Here is a 12,739-nt window from a genome sequence, read left to right on the forward strand (position 1 = left end):
CTGTCTAGCATTAGAGGATGTGATGAAGGAAGAAACTGACTTGACCTTGAAATCTAACAACCAACAGATAGCTTGTGAGCAGTAACCACAGGTTGCTACTATTTGTGGCACATTGAAAGAACACGGGTTAGGGGACTTAAACCTTGAATCATGTGACATGTCTGATTACTGGAAGAAGGAACTGTGCAACCTTGCTATTAAGTATGAAGATAATTTCTCTAGACATAGACTTGACTGTGGTGAAGTGAAAGATTTTGTCCACAGGATACATTTGTGATTGCCATAAAGACATGTTACACCTGCCCACTGCCACTGTACTGTTACTGTTAGTTCTGAGTGAAATGGAGGAAAGGGGAATAATAAAAAGGTCCACTAGTGAGTTTGCTTCACCTCTGGTCTGGAAGAAGAATGGTGACCTTCGCATTTGTACAGCTAAATACAATGACAATAAAAGATGCTCACCCACTCCCACACCAGGCAGATTGTGTTGCTGCATTATGAGGAAGTGTTTTGTTTAACGAAACAAGACTGGTAGAGGGAGAATGCAGAAGAATTTGGATTCATCTTGGAAATCAACAGCGGTTGATTGGACCCCTGAATGTGAGAAGACACTTCAAGACCTCAAAAATGCTTTGCTGGCCAATGTGTTGACTCATCCTGACCTTTCTAAGTCATTTACAGTGTCCACAGATTTCTCTTTTCATGGGTTGGGAGCAGTACTATCCCAGGTTGCTCCAGGGGAAGAGAAAGCACATTCGATTGCCTTTGCAAGTAAATGATTGAGCAGAGCACAGAGCAATACCCCTGACATCACCTTGAATTTCTAGCCTTGAAATGGGCTGCTTGTGAAAAGTTCAACCACTGGTTAAAGGGTCATATGTTCACGGCTTTGACAGACAATAATCCTCTCACCCACATTCTGATGAAACCTAAGCTAGAACAACAGTGGGTGGCAAAGCTCGCATCTTATGAGTTTGACATCAAATATGTCCCTGGTCTGAAGAACACTGTGGCTGATGCCTTGAATAGGGAACCGTTCTTGTGGAGCAGAATCAGTCATCACCTGATAACAGAGCCATATAAAGCTTTACTTGCAGAATCTGAGTAGCTGTAAGGGGGGCATGGTGATGGTCCAGCAGTTAGCAAGAAGTCGTTCAAATAGTTAAAGTTCAGAGAAAGCGAAGTAACCAAAACGTGGGATCCAGTAATGCTTTCAATGTTGAGAAACCTGTGGCTGTCTCTCTATCGAATGCAAAGGCTTCTGTTATTTTTGAAAGGCACACCAATAGGGAGACAGGCACCAGAGTCAGAACTGTTGCATTAGCTAACCATGTCCAGCAGTTAACCACCTATGGACAGTATGTGTTGACTTCATTTTCTTTACAAGATCTGAGGGATAAGCAGTTAGAGGACAAAGAGCTTTGAAGGGCAATGTATTATGTAACAAGACTACGCAGGCCCTCACAGAGGGAAACAGGCAAGGAATGTGTAAAAGTGCTGAGGCTCTTCAAACAATGGGACAAATTAGAACTGGCTGGTGGAATCATTTACAGGGTATCAGAAGACCAAATTACCAGGAGGAAGAGGTACCTGGAAGAGGAGACCATGGGGTGGGGGTGCCTCGATGAAGCAGGACATCAGGGTTAGTTCAGAACACTTCATTTTATCAGTCAGAAGTTTTACTGGATAAATGTTAACAAAGATGTGAGCAATTATGTGAAATGCTGTACCCGATGTGTGATCAGTAAAACACCAGAGCCAAAGGGACGAGCTCTGTTGGAGAGCATAAAAACAACTGCTCCATTAGAATTAGTCTGCATAGACTTCTGGACTGCGGAGGACTCCAAGAATAGAACTCTAGATGTTTTATGATCCCGGACCACTTTACAAAGACAGCACATGTGTTTCAATGCTCTGACCAGACAGCTAAACAAGTAGCTCGGAAATTATGGGATAACTATTTTTGCATCTATGGATTCCCAGAACACATTCATTCGGATTGGGGGCACATTTTGAGAGTGAATTAATTGGTGAATTACTTCAGCTTTCAGGCCTCAAGCAGTCCCACACTATGGCCTTTCACCCTATGGGTAATGGTACAACTGAACGTTTCAACTGGACATTAGGTAACATAATTCGGTCTCTTTCACCGAGAGCCAAGAAAAATTGGCCACAGATGCTCCAGACTTTGGCATTCATGTATAATTGCACTGCTCATGAAACCACAGGTTACCCTCCATTTTATTTAATGCTTGGCAGGGTACCTCGCCTCTCCGTTGATATTGAGTTTAAGAGCATCCTGAGGTATGGTGAAGTTACAAGTTACGCAAAGTATGTTGAATCCCTCAAAAAAGACCTATGGAAAACCTTGGATTTGGCTGAGGCACACTGCTGACGAACAGAGACATCAAGCACAAGTATACAATCAGAGGATGAAGGGCACCAGGATTGTGAATGGGGACCAGGTTCTTCCAGCTAACAAGGGGGAAAGAGGCTATAAGAAGGGAATAAGTGGGAAGCTGTGACATACGCTGTAACTAATAGCAATCCTCAAACTCACATCTATAAAATCTGTAATCCAGTGACTGGTAAACAGAAAATGGTCCATCAAAATTTGCTGATGAACTGTGTGTGTGTCTATGTGAACTTCTGCTTGTGATGACTGGGAGGGATAACAGATGGCATTAAATACAGTACCAGTCAGCGGCCCATGCCCAGCGAATGTCAAGAAAACAGCACTGGCCGAACTCGGAATTGGGTTTTGCAAATATCAGGGGCTAGTGAGGCGTGTCATTCTTCAGCATGTAGCAATGTGACCCCCTAACCCAACAGATCATGGGGTATGGATAACCATCCAGTGGATGAATGTCAAGATTCTGCAGAAGAGGTGCCAAGTATCCCAATGCAGAAAGTGTCACATACAGAGAGAGTGATAATGGCCACGACCAGACCAGCAATCCGGACACTAATAATATTAGTTTGGAACTGGAGTCTGGAACAGGAGTCTGGTCTGGAACCTGAGGACAGAGAGCCAGTCAAAACAAGAGCAGGGCGTGTCATTAAGCCTGTTAATAGGCTCATTTATACCATACCAACCAGAAACTATTCCAAGAACAGACACAGTGGAGAAAGTGGGCAAATTAATTGTTTAAAGGTCAGACTAATTGTTAGGTGACAGGATGGATTGAAATAAAAATTTATTCTAACCCAGAAAATAGAATGGTTAGCATGTTCAAATGGGAATTGAGTATATAAGGTGTAAAATACACTTTAAGAGGTTTTGATAGAGGTAAGAGTGATAAGCGCTGTGCTCGACCCCATCAGTTCTTTATTGAACAACCAACAGGTTGACTATTAATGGAGAGAGAAGTTATGCTTTTTGTTCCTGTTTTCTATCTTAAGCTATTCATGGGTGGTATTAAACAATGAAGTTTAAAGAGAGTGGCTTGTAATCCTATATCTTTTGTTTGTTATTTCTCTGTTGCAATAAAAAAAAAGAAAAAAATATTTAATTTTGGCAAATTCAAGATGTGAATGTATTTGAAGAGTTGAAACTCACTAGGAGAAAAAATTATTGTTCACCAAAATTTATCGGTTTGGTTCCATTATATGCTATTGGGATTGTTTTTTGACAGGAGAGGGAGACCTCTTGTGGCTGAAACAGGCAATTGCCTAATTTGTATCAGGAAGTGCATGACTTGACTTTAGTTGGAAATCAGCTAAGATGATAAGTTGATTTTCTCTCTGCTCCTATAATTATTTTTATTTCTGGAAGTATTGTTCATAATGCCTCAAAAAAACATCTGTAAACATGAATAAAGATGTTGTTCACATGGGTTGAGTAATTTAAAAAAAAAATTGAGACATTTAATAGTTCATTATTATTATAAAATCCATGCACGTGTATGTGGTCTGTGACTAACAACACTGTCGGGTCTTGATTATACTGCATATGGAGAAAATAAGAGTAGCAGAATAAGTGTAGTATGCTAATCTGTCTTACTTTCGATAAATAGAACAGAGAAATAACTGCTGTATGAAATGTTTGTTCCAATCACAGTTTGCTGTTCATCAGGTATTTTTTATTTTTATATATTTTGTATATTATGTTAATGATGAACGGGTCTCCCTAACGATATTTGTAATTTATGATGGAAACATGCATCTCAGTTCTGTTTATTGTATGGATAACCCTGATAATGAATGATTTTGTTTGTAAAAAATATAAGAGAAAAATAAAGGGTTTGTGTAATGTTATCTTCTAATGTAAAATTATACAATCACACTGTATTTTAGTGAAACACGACTAGTGTGTTGTACTGTATTTTGAGTTGGAAATCTGCTTTTGCCTAAAATGGAGAGAGGAATAATTGCTGTATGAAGTGTCTGTTCCAACCACACTTTGTTGTTCATCAGGAATAAATATTGCATGAACCTGCCGTCCTGTGTTGGTGTGATCGCTTCAGAAGGCATAGCAAGCCAGAGTGCAGAACAGCGAGTGAGATGAGACCGGTTAGACACATACACACATCACCATGCAACCCCTGCACGCACGCACGCACACCCTCCCTCTACACTATCCTGATTCATTCTCTCGCCTCCTCCCCAGGATAGCTACAATATAGTCATTCCTAGAGGTTTATCAGACCTCAAAATGAGTATATTTTATTAACCTATCACACGAAAAACCCAGGACAATAAAGGCCTGTATCAGCTCTTTCATTTATGAGTTTTAAGAGACCAGTGCCCTTCAAGAACTTAACATAAATACTATTTTATTGTATTGCTAAAATGTTCCTGATCTATTCCTGATAGTTTAAACTGTAGGTTATAGATAATGTTTAAACAGTTGGACTATACAAATATAACAGCTAAATTCCAATGCAGGCACTCTAAATTTCCCCCTGTAGTTCAATTGGCTAAGCAATTCCTCACTCCTCCCGCCTTAACTGCTGTGTCTGTGTGCCGCGTGTAAAGAGCTTTGGTATCCTATGGGATGAAAGCTGCTATATAAATTAAAAGTATTATCTTTAATTTAAATAAAGAGCTTTTTAAAACCTTTATTTTGGGAGTTTGTTTGAAGACCCTGGGCCAATCACCTCAAAAGGGTGAGAAAGGGCAGTCTGTCTGGTATGGTAAAGGGGGTTTTAAACCACCCAGGGTCTTGCAATGTGGTGCGCTGGCAGCATAAGCAGCTGTCTAATAACTCCTGGAATTTCAGAACCCTCCATTTGTGTGAAAAAAATAACATTCCATTGCTTATCAGTGCCCACTTTGGGATGCTGGTAGAGGGCACAGCAAGTTTCTTGTTGTTTTTTTTTTATTTATTTATTTTATTTTTATTTAGCATGTTCTTATCTCAAACTCAACTGTGGGTGAACACAAATGCAAGACAGGTTGTTTGATTGGGCTTGCTACTCTCTACCTGCCTTTAAACTGTAATTAACATTGTTAAATCAACTCAGTTTCTTCATACATCATAGATATCTGACAATGATGAAATGAGCTGAAACACGTTTCTAGCTATACATTCCTTGAACAAAACTGATCGCTTTACACTCATTGTAAGGAAGACGTAGTCACTACACTACACACCGCTTGTTTCATAAAATACATACATTCTGCCTGGAGAAGCACATAACAAATGCAGAATTAGCAAGAAACAATAGGGGGATTCATTAAGTGTTTGAATTAAAAAGGGTGCAGTATAAATCTGGTCATCTGGAGCAATGAACCTGCTAGCAGGGGTTTCCAATCATGGTCATGGAGGGCCGGTGTACTGGTTTTTGCTCCAGCTGTACCCTGAATTACTTAATTGGACCAATTCAGTGCTTATTGGAAGCTTAATTGGTCCAATTAAGTATTTTAGGGTACAGTTGGAACAAAAACCAGGAGGTACACCGGCCATCCACGACCAGGATTGGAGACCCCTGATCTAGACAGTTATTAGCTGACACAGGTTTAACATGTGGCATTCTATCAATCTAAGTATCAATCTAGGCATCAAGTAGGTCACACAGATTGATACAATTAACCTGTGTCATTCTATCACTTTTGCGGTTAACCTTTTTATAGCCAGTGCAAATGTTTCCAAGTGGGAAGGACTGTACAGTAAATGGTTGAGGGACATATTTTTACACGTTACTTGTACGTCGCACAAGAATATCTGTAATCTCTAACTATATGTAATCATTACTATTGTACAATGTATTTAATTGTTTTTCCATTATATTTGCATAGTTCAACTGTTTAAACATTATGTATAACTTACAGTATAAACTGTCAGGAATAGGTAACAAAAATGTTGACTAATACAATACAATAGATGTATCGTATTACTTCAATTTGGTGCCGCCCTCGAATTAAAGACGCCCTCGTATTGACGCCGCAGTTATAGATCAGCTTTATAATAGAAGCCTCCCTCAAATAAACGCCACTATCTATAAAGAAACTTTAAGCTATTTTTTTCTCACCCTACTAAAAAGAAAACAAAGAAACACACAACTCTGACACAAAAACCAGGCCTGTGTCATACCTCATGTTCCCATGGGTGAGACAATGGCCCTTATGTGAAACCATACTTACTTAAGCAGAATTTGATCAGAGACCAGGGGGCAGAGGGAGAAGTTACTGCCAGCCCTGCCTTCCCCATCTTCTAAATGGCTCAAAAATTACAAATTGAGTAACTTTAACCTCTTTTTATTATATAAAGGGCATACTAACCAACATAAAATCAAAACATGAATTATAGATGTCTTAAATCAATGAACTCTCCTACTTATAATAACTAAACTGTTCATTTCTTTGTGAGAAGAATGCAGCAAGTGGCCAGATTTTGAACTGGTAGCTCTGGGGGTCATCTCTTGTAATGTGATGAGAAGGCTTGTGCTTGCCACATGCTGAGCAAAATAAACATGTGATGCTTGCACCTGTTAAAGTCAAAGCCAGATCATGCCACTGAACTTGGAACAGGCATTAGGCTAACAAAGGGCAGAGAATAAAATAGAATATCTACCCCTTAATATTGTACATTAACTATGTGCATATACAGTGCCTTTCAAAAGTATTCAGACCCTCTCAGTTTTCACATTTTGTTGCTTTAAAGCTTGCAGTCATGACACTTTGAAGTAGGAATTAATTTATATACACAACCTGCTCCACACATTCAAAGCAAAAACAAAAAAAAGAAGTAAATAGATAATTCATATGAAATAAAAATGGAAGTCATGATTGCATATGTATTCAAACCCTCTGCTGTGCCAAACCTAAATTAATTCAGGTGCACAAAATGACCTTAACGAGCCACACAATTAGTTGAATGGCCTCTGTCTGTATACAATATTAGTGGTTCTCATGATTTCAGAATAAAAACAAAGATTTCTTGATCAGGTAATGAATTTCAAGCAAAGACTCAACCGTGAAGACCAAGGACCTTTTAAAAGCAAGTCAGAGATAAAGTCATTGAAAAGCACAGATCAGGAGAAGGGTACAAAAAATATCGAAGACTCTGATTATCCCTGTGAGCACAGTCTACTCAATCATCAAGAAATGGAAGGTGCATTGTACCATCCAGACACTGTAGATCAGACCGTCCCTCCAAACTGAGCAGCCGGGCATGGAAAAAACTGATGAGGGGTGCGACTATGAGGCCAACGACAACTTTGAAAGAGCTACAGAGTTCAATGACTGAGATGGGAGAAAATGTGCATTGGTCAACAATATCCAGAACACTTCACAAAAGTAGTCTGTATGGCAGGGTGGCAAGAAGGAAGCCATTACTAAAAATAAGCCATCTTAAAGCCCACACTTGCAACAAAGTACCTGAGTGAGCCTGTGGCAAAAGGTGTTGTGGTCAGATGAGACTAAATTGGAACTTTTTGGTCTAAATGCCAAGCATTACGTTTGGTGCAGACCCAACACAGCACATCTCCCAGTCAACACCATCTCTACAGTCAAGCATGGTGGTGGCAGCATCATGCTATCAGGGTGCTTCTCCTCAGCAAGGACTGAAAAGTTTGTTAGAGTTAAAAGAAAAATGGATGGAGCAAAGTACAGGCAAATACTACAGGAAAACCTGTTTCAGTCTGCTGAATTCTTAAAACTGGGGCGAAAATTCACCTTTCAGCAGGACAATGACCCAAAGCACAAGGCCAAAGCCACACTGGAGAGGCTTAAGAATAAGAAAGTGAATGTCCTTGAGTGGCCCAGTCAAAGTTCTGACTTGAATCCTATTGAGAATCTGTGAAAAGACTTGAAAACTGCTGTCCATAAGCGATCCCCAAGCAATTTAGGAGAGCTTGAGCAAATCTGCCAAGAAGAATGGGCACAAATTGCACCAAGCCGGTGTGCAAAGTTGGTAGAGACTTACCCAAAAAGACTTGCGGCTGTAATTGCTACCAAAGGTATCAATCAAAATATTTCAGTTATTTTTTTTTAGTTTTTGCTGACATTTACTGTAACTTATCTTACCCTTAGAAGTCTTCAGTTTGAACATTCAAGTTTTGAATAAAATACCTTCATTTAAAAAATGTGTATGCATCATTTTGTAACTTCACAAAATGGGACACCATAGGAAGGGTCTGAATACTTTTGCAAAGCACTGTATAGACATAGCTATTTATTGTTTTTATTTTATTTAAGATTTCACAGAAATATACTCGCATTTATTTCAAGAATAAAAAGTGGTGCAAATAATCTCAAGGGGAATGTGGCAGGCTGGCGAGTGGAAAGAGGCCCAGAGACAGACTGCAGTTCAAAAAATCCTAATTTTATTATAAAAAAAACCACAAAAATAAAGTGCACAAGGGCAAAACAAAGATATTTAGACACAAATAAAGCAAAAACAAAACTTACAAAGAAATAAGGTTTCCAGGCTGGGCAATGCCTTCACTGGATTCAAAACTTTCAAACTAACAACCAACCTCAAACACCAACCTACTTCCTCAACTCCCTCCTCTCAAATGAGAAGCGGAGGCCTCCTTTTATGTCAGGTGGCTGGGCACTGATTGATCATTAATTAACCTAATCAACTATTCAACCCCAGCCACCTGAACATAATAAACCCAAGCAGGTAGGGGAAATTAACCCCATCCCTGCCAATTTTAAAAGGGCAGAGCTTTGCTCTGCCACAGGGAGATAATTTTTTTCTTTAATTGTTTTTATGGACAGGTTCAAGATGGCAGGTGGGATAAATGCAACACTGGAGCAAATCTTTTGAAGAGACTGAGGAGATGGGGGGATACAGTACATAGATAAACAGTCAATCATTATAGGAGAGGTAGTTGGTGCCATTATGCATTTTCCATTCCTTAATAAACAATGTTTTACTTGGTGGTGGTGATGGACACTTAAGGGTATAAAACTGCATGTTTTTATTTATCCCATTGGTGTTTTCTACCAGGGTGGATTTATTGACTATTCTTTCACATCCCTAAATACAATTAAAATCCAGTGAAAATAGGTTTGTAAATGCACAGGATTATTATTTTTAGCAATAAGACCTGTTTGTTTGTTCAATAAAACAGATTTAAAAAGCAGTTTTGTTAATCAAAAAAAAAAAAAAAAATACTAAGCTATTTCAAGACTCAAATATGTTTTTATGAATAAAAATAGCTTGGTATTTGTAGTTTCACAAATACAGAATTTAATTCCTCCCAAGTTAAAGCTTTGGAAAAAAGGCTGTATATCTATTTCATTTCACTGGGACTATACGGTAGGACAGAAAAGGCAGAACGAGCTGTTAGTGACAAAGTAGCAGGCGGAGAGAGCCTTATTTAGAGAAGTGGGCTGCCAGACCTGACTGATAAAGAAGAGATCCCCAAACGGAGGAGAGGGCTTGGTCTTGGAGGCTGCTGCCACAGGGATCTGAAAAACATAAGAAAACTCTCACACAGCAGAGTCACTTCGCGGGGCGAGAGAATAGGTCTTGGCGCTGTTGAAACCTGAAAGGAAGTGATAGTATAGGGTTCCCTGACCGACATGGTGCTGCACTCGAATGAGGCTTGGCTTGGCTTCCGAAGCCGGGAGCAGAGGATTAGTAGGTTAGTAAATGGGTTAGTCGGGACTCGAGCACTGAGAGATTAACCCTTTGCAATCCATTTATTCATCGCTTGTCAGGTGCGTCAGGTCCAATTTATTTTCACACATGCTGTTTATTTTACAAGCTCTGTTTAGAATTTTTTTTTTTTCAGAGTAAAACAGGTTTAAAAGGCACTGAATTGCAAAAGGACATTCAGTACTGTATCTCCAGCCAAGCCCCACCCCTTGTTCGCTGTATTTTTCACATACCTCTTTATAAACTTGCATACTGATAAATCCTCTCCTGCTCACTCATTATATCACCGAACTCCTCAATAATGTGATCCATATATATAACATCTCAAAAACCTCTGCAAATGTCCGTGATATTCTTTGAGTGCTGGATGCAGAAGCAGCTATCTCCCTTGTTATGTCCGTGTTATCTCTGTAGTGCATGTGGCTACTATCGGTCTCACTTGGCCATTGAAATGTTTTCTCAGCTTTTTCCAGAGAAAAGAATGATTAGAGACCTCTGCTTTACGTCTTTTTGATGATGTCAGACAGGGTCCGACAACGAACTGGAAAGGGAAAATTGTAAGGTCGCACATGGTCCGACATAGGACCGTAAATGGTCAAAGTGGGCCACGTCCCGTAGGATAGAGCCTTAATGTGATGAGGTGTGAAAGGACAGTGTGGCCAGGGGTCCCCTTTGACTCACATTGTGAGAACCTCCTTTTAATGAACGTCGAGCAAGCATAGCTTGACCTGAGTGCGCTCACTTACCCCCAAAGAATGGACCCTGGCTCCCCGCAGAACCTCACTGTGGGACAAACAGCAGAACACGTACCAATGCATAACAGAAATTTGAGGAAGAAATGAACATACAAAACAGAGTGGGCTTAGAAAGGGTTAATGTGTGGTAGTTTATGTGTTTACCTGCCACTCAGTGGAGAGGAAAAAGTTAGGTTATTACCATAACCCTGGTTCCCTGAAAGAGAATGTGAATCACTGAACATATATAAAAAAGCTGCCCTATCAGGGTCCTGCTGTGAGGGGGAAGTCCCTCCCACCTTCTGTTGAAGAGGGTCTCCTCAGAGTAGCACATCGCAATTTTCTTTCGAAAACAGAGGTCAACTGGGGACATGACCTCAAAGGGTACTGGTTGTCATTCTCTTTCAGGGAGGAAAATGTTCCTTTTCAATTCGAAAGACAACCATTACTGAATGGGAAATTACCGACAGTACAGCCCCATGGTGATAGCCTCAGGGCTCATATGACGCCTAAGGGCATGCCACCGGCAAAATGGTTTGTAACATCAAGATGGTAAAAACGCACAAATGTCTGACTACCTGTCCATGTAGCAGCATTGCATAACTCATCTAAGGAGGCGCCATGAAGGAAAGCCCACGAAGTTTCCTGGCCCCTGGCAGAATGGGCCGTAATGTCCCCCGGTAACGGGGAGTCCGTCTGTCCATACGCCAAGCGTATCGCATCTGTCACCCAGTGCGCTAGACGTTGCTTCAATAGGGCCTGACCTCTAGAGCTGGACCCATAGCAGACAAACAGTTGGTTGGACTGTCTCCTCAACGCCGTCCTATCCAAATAACAGCACAGAGCCCGAACTGGGCATAGCATGTGTTGTCTAAAATCCTCCTCTGACTCGTGCGGGAGAGGTCTGAAAGTTTCCAAAACCATTGATTGGTTAATATGGAATGAGGATACCACCTTTGGCAAAAAGGATGGATTTGATCTTAATGTTACCTGCGAGTCACTTTCAGTGAAAGCTATACACGTGTCATCGATGGACAGCGCATGAAGCTCATCTGGCAGACGTAATGGCTATTAAAAATGCCACTTTCAATGAAACAGGTTGCAGTTCTGCTGACGCTATGAGCTCAAATTGGGGCCCACAGTACCAGTTCTAGATCCAACTTGGGGACCATACTTTTCATGGGAGGACAAAGCCTCCGAGCCCCTTTACGAAACTGCACTGCCAGGAAATGTGCCCCAGAAGACACCGAGAGAATTTTGTCATGGCACACTGATATTACTGCCAGGATACTGATTTTCCTGCGTCAAACAGGTGTTGTAAGAAGGTTAATGTCGTCTCAATTGGGCAAGTCGCAGGATCGTGACCTTCGGCAAGGCACCAGTCTTGGAAAACTTTCCATTTAAGTTAAGCGCCCTAGCAGACTGTAGTGACTCTACTACTGAATTTGGCTAACCTTGTCTAAATAGACGGCTCCGTTCAATGGTCAGACCCAGAGTTGGAGCTGGGCTGGGTTCCGGTGCCATAATAGCCCGTCCGCTTGACTCAGGAGGTCCTTGCGCAGCGGGAGCTGCCGTGGCTGATCCAACAACATGTCGGAGAGGAAAGCAAACCAGGGGTGTCTCGGCCATCTGGGTGCAACCAGCAAAACCTGTGCTCTCTTCATCCTGATCCTCTCTAGTGTCAGGGATAATAATGGTAGCAGAGGGAATGCATACAATAGCCCCTGTGGCCAGGGCTGAGATAGCGTGTCTACCCCCAGGGGGCACCCGTCTCTCTCCATGAAGAACTACAGGGGGCAATGAGTGGACTTGGCTGTGGCAAAGAGGTCGACTCGTGCCAGTTGAAACCTCTCCCAAATCTGTTTCACCACTTGAGATTGCAGCCTCCACTCCAAGCTGTCTGGAGCTCTTTGGACTGCTGCCTTGTTGTGCACACCGGGGAGGTGAACTG

This window comes from Polyodon spathula, chromosome 2, assembly GCF_017654505.1.
Source record: "Polyodon spathula isolate WHYD16114869_AA chromosome 2, ASM1765450v1, whole genome shotgun sequence".
NCBI lineage: Eukaryota > Metazoa > Chordata > Actinopteri > Acipenseriformes > Polyodontidae > Polyodon > Polyodon spathula.